The following is a 4,824-nucleotide window of genomic DNA, read 5'->3' as shown; positions in this document are numbered from 1 at the left end:
TCCCTGCGCAATTTCAGATCTCTATATGCTTAGTGCATATGTATCCACCATCTCCTAAATAAAAAACTTCCAGTGTCCCCTTTGATCCTTTGCGTGCTGATTTGCAGCTCCTGTTCAGTAAAAACAAACCTCAGATACTGGGTGCAGGAAACCTAAGGTGTTTGGCTTAGGGGAATACAGTGGGCTTTTTCTGATGTTATTTTGTTTAATTAAAGAGCATATACACTGACCAAATGTAAAATATTCTTTCTCTCTCTGCTTGTTTGGATAGCCTAAATTTCTTGCAGCTGAATTCCTTTTTACTCCTGGTTAAGTTTCCCCTTTGTTACCAGTGCCAGATTTGCCAGTTAATACACAAAAACATCACGGCCTTATAGTCTGTGGATCAAAAACAGACCCTGATGCTTCCTTTTGTCATTAAGTTCAACAGCTAACAAAGTGCAACCAGTAAACCATGAATAAACTCAAGAAAAATTCAGTTCTAAAATCATTAATTGGTTTGCACTTCTCTGTGGTTTTGCTTATGAAGGCAACTTCCTAAAGAGTTGCATGATTTTCCCTTTGTGAAACCAAGCATCTAGAGACATGTAGACTGGGGCTAAATCTGAAAGGATTCACTCATTTGCAAAGTTTGTTTCTATCTACCACACATCTATACACTAGTGTTGCTTTCTGCATCACAAATACATGTCCCACTACATTTCCAATATTCCAACTTTTCTGGCAAGGCAAGAATACAAACCATCTGCTTTTTGGAGAGAAAGGTGAGGGCTCTGCCTAGCATCATTCCCCGTGGGCAATCAGGCTCATGCCAAGCTGCTGAAGGGGCAGGAGGGAAACCTGCACTCCTGCCTGGAGCCCTCACATGCCAAGTTGCAGCTTGGAATTTTTACAGCTCCATTCTGAACCTCTGACAAGAAGGGTTTACAACAGAATTCTTGCCAGACCCTTAACTATAGCGACGCCACTATAATATTTATAAGTACATTATACTCTTTCCAAACATATGTGCTTATTACTTATGTCTCCGCTTCTGCCTCTCTTCTGGGGAACTTTTCTGTATAAACAAAACAGATTCTCTTGCTTATACTTAGAAAATCTAATTGCTCTGTGTCTCTAGCTGTTATGCAAAAGCCCAAATAGCCAAAAGATTCTTTCAGTGCATTTACACAGCAGCGCGTCTCTAAAAAAAAAAAAAGATAAACTTCCTTTTCCACTTTTCTCTTCTTTGCTTCCATAAATCTTCCCATTTCACTCATGTTTGGATGTTTGGATAAGATTCCTCTTTTTAAAAAAAAAAAAAGTAAATCTAAAAAATGCAAGTCTGAGGTGGACGGGCCATCAGTTACTCAGCCCGGCCTTACAAGATCTGACAATTCTGTCCCTTTAAGTAAACAGAGAAGCAGGAAAGATACACAAACAAAAAGATCAGTTGCAGGGCTAAGGGCTCATCTGCTCCAGCAGAAGCAGGTTCCCAGGGAAAGTGATTGCTTAATCGTAATAGGGAGTGACAGGGATTTCCTAGCTTTTCCACAAAACAGTTCTGTCCTAGGCCCAGATTTGCCCATTTCTGTTGATGAGTTAGACAGATGTGGCCTGCAGGTGAGAAACTGCTGGAAAGTTGCTAACTCAAAGTAGCACACTATCCTCTGCACAAAGTTTGAGTCAGATTCAGAGCTCCCAGTGAACCTAGGCTGGGCTGGTTAGCTGATTTGAAATATGGTTTTTATCAGGGGTTGAGGTTTGGAAATAAAAGTCAAACCGAGGAATTGTACCAAAATGTCTTCAAGAGAGCTTAAACAAAATAAAATAGGATTTGAATCTGAAGTAGTAGAATAGTAGAAATTGTAGAAATTTGCTGAAACGAACTATTAATTTTCTCATGAGAATTCAAACACGTGTCAAACAGTACTTAAGATAAAATCATAGAATGGCTTAGGTTGGGAGGGATCCTAGAGATCATCCAGTTCCACCTCTCTACTGAGAGCAGGGCTGCCACCTACCAGCTCAGTTGGCAAGGGCCCCATCCAACCTAGCCTTGAACAGCTCCGGGGATGGGGCAGCCACAGCTTCTCTGGGCAAATAAAAATATAGTAGAATCATATAATAGAGTCATAGAATGGTTTGGGTTGGAAGGAGCCTTTAAGATCATCTAGTTCCAACCTCCTTCTATAGGAGGAATACCTCTCTCTAGGCCAGGTTGCTCAAAGCCCCATCCAGCCTGGCCTTGAATGCCTCCTGGGTGGGGGCATCCACAGCCTCGCTGGGCAACCTGTTCCACCACTCTCACAGTAAAGAATTTTGTCTAATATCTAGTCTAAATCTATCCTCTTCCAGTCTATAACCATTTCCCCTTTCCTGTCACTGCATGCCCTTATACCTTATAAAAAGTCTCTCCCCTGCTTTCCGGTAGGCCTCCTTCAGGTATTGGAAGACCGCTATAAGGTCACCCTGGGGCGTTCTCTTCTCCAGGCTTAAGAGCCCCATCTCTCTCAGCCTGTCCTCACAGAGGAGGTGCTCCATCCCTCTGATCATCTTCGTGGCCCTCCTCTGGACCTGCTCCAATAGCTCGACAGAATGCTTAACAAAATTTTATGTCATCCTCATGCAGGACCAATGCTAATCTTCTCTGTATTGTTCTGATTTTAGTATATGTGCTGCTGAAGCAAGTGAGATAGGGTTCTTCCAATTTGAAAACAATAGGAAATCAAACATGTAAAGATGCAGATTTGTAGTCTGATTTCAGCTGGGAGTGCTGCAGATTTTTTTCACTTCAGATTCCTTTTACCTGGCTAAAAAAATGTTGATATTTTCTTTGTTCTGCTGTTTTAGGCAGTTGTATCAATTTCAGTGCTACGATTATTCAGAAGTTAAACCACTTGGAATTACGGAATTTATATAGCCAGTAAAAAGGAGAGTTTGAGGCAGAAAAAAAAGTCTTTTAAGTAAGGGAGTAATACCTAGAGCATGACTTATACAAGAATGTACAGTAAATTGACTCCTGCATGAGACTTTATAGAAAACTGCATCTCTACTCAGTCTGTTCCTGATGTAGCTTCTCTTATCAGGAGGCAGAACAGGAGAAAAGTGTACTGGTCTGGTCAGCATTTTTCTTCACATATCTTCTGCAGTCATAAACAGCCCATAAAAAAAGGTGAAACAACTTCTTCAAAGAAGCAGCTACTATCACATATAAAAGCTTTCAAACTATTCTTTCTTGTTGAGCTTTATTCTTTCTTGGCTTTCATATTCTGAAATATGGGATTTAGTCTTTGATAAGTGAGCTCTACAGTCTACACATGTATAACATGATATAGCTGCAGGAAGAGTGGGGAAATCGCAGGATCAAGCTATCCTTAAATTATATGATGAGCTGTTTGAATGATTGATCTGATCATAGCACTGAGAAAACAGTGGGATGTTGAATGAGTGTGTATGCTTCTAATCGTGATAATTTTGGGGACATGAAGACAAAGTTACCTGTGAGGGAAAAAAAGAAAAAGAAAAATCGAAATCACAGATATGTACGTTATACATGTATATTATGAAAGACCAAATATGACCCGTAAGTGAGAGAAATTGCATTAAAGCTGTTCTGGAAATATATATGAGACATGATTCCTCTCTCCAAATATTTGGATTAAGTTCTGGGGATTGACCTGAGCAGAACCTCCAGCAAAACACTTAAGAACTCAGCCCCTGGAGCTGAAACCTGGCATTGATCATAGGTCTGAATTTTATTATCTGAAAATATTCCTGAACAGTCCTGATCCTTCTGAACAGGAGTTAAACACTGCACTGAAATCATAAGGTGTATGTATAAAATCTAATAAATCTTGCTATTTTCCCCATGCAATTTTTGGCATGGATTGTGTCAGAGCACTTTAGCCTTGGATGAACTGCATCCTGACGATCAAAAATGGGAAGTCAGGAAATTCAAAAAGTATTAAGAGAAAGAGACTGAGGGAAAAAGCATACAAATAAGTTTGATGACAAGGAACAAATCTCATTAAGAAGAAACCCACATGAGGAAAACCAGTTTTTATTTTGCCATTTTAATGGACAAAGTCAGCAATATAAAGCAACCAGGTCATCCATCTATTCCTGCAGGAAAACCACTGGAGCCTTCAATATCATAGTGTCAGCTGCTTTTCTATAGCCTGACCTCATGAGCAAAGCAGCATGAACTCTGCTGAAAAATATTCTTTTGGGTTCAGTAAGACTGCCGCCTGTTTTTAAGTTTTCTCTATGTGTGTAGGGGTATTGTGACACCTGCAGTCTGATAGAGCTGTTATTGCTCTGACTATGCAAACTAATTTAAGCACCCATTTGGGGCTTTTTTTTAGTCGTGCTTAAATGGATGATTTTAGCCTTTGAAAACAGGAAACAAGTCATATAATTTTAAAGAAATGATCTGGCAATCAACCCATTAAGAACAAGAAATCAAGGGTGTTTTTTTCGTTTTTTTTCTTTTTTTTTTTTTCTTTTTCTTTTTGAGTCATGAGCTTAAAATTGGAAGGACTCAAACAAATATTTCCTTAACTAACCCCTGACTCTACTTAGTGTGGTAAGGAAGTGGAGGAGGAGCATGACCTAAATGGACTGAACCAGAAAATAATAAAAGAAAAACAATGCTATTCTCTGGAGAAAAGAGTGTCATGATGAAAAATCAGTTTATTCTCAGTTAGAATAAATTGTGAAAGAAAGAAAACATAAGAAGATAATTTTCAAAGGAACTGCTCTCATAAAATTTGAAGCATGTGTCATGGGGATAACATTTTAAAGGAAACAATAATTTATACACCCTCCCCTTTCCCAGAACCT

The 4,824-nt window shown here is 39.3% G+C and overlaps 1 non-coding gene across 1 annotated transcript; it reads right to left on the bottom strand.

Moving 5' to 3' along the window:
* Positions 1-2,566: 2,566 nt before the first annotated feature.
* LOC116216523 (U6 spliceosomal RNA) lies at positions 2,567-2,669 on the bottom strand. Its single transcript, XR_004159416.1, has one exon. It is a non-coding gene; the product is annotated as a U6 spliceosomal RNA (small nuclear RNA).
* Positions 2,670-4,824: the final 2,155 nt, after the last annotated feature.

This window comes from Meleagris gallopavo, chromosome 3 (genome assembly GCF_905368555.1).
Source record: "Meleagris gallopavo chromosome 3, MGAL_WU_HG_1.1, whole genome shotgun sequence".
Lineage (NCBI taxonomy): Eukaryota > Metazoa > Chordata > Aves > Galliformes > Phasianidae > Meleagris > Meleagris gallopavo.
Note: the sequence above shows the minus strand (reverse complement) of the source record. Positions and strands in the feature narration are given on the sequence as shown.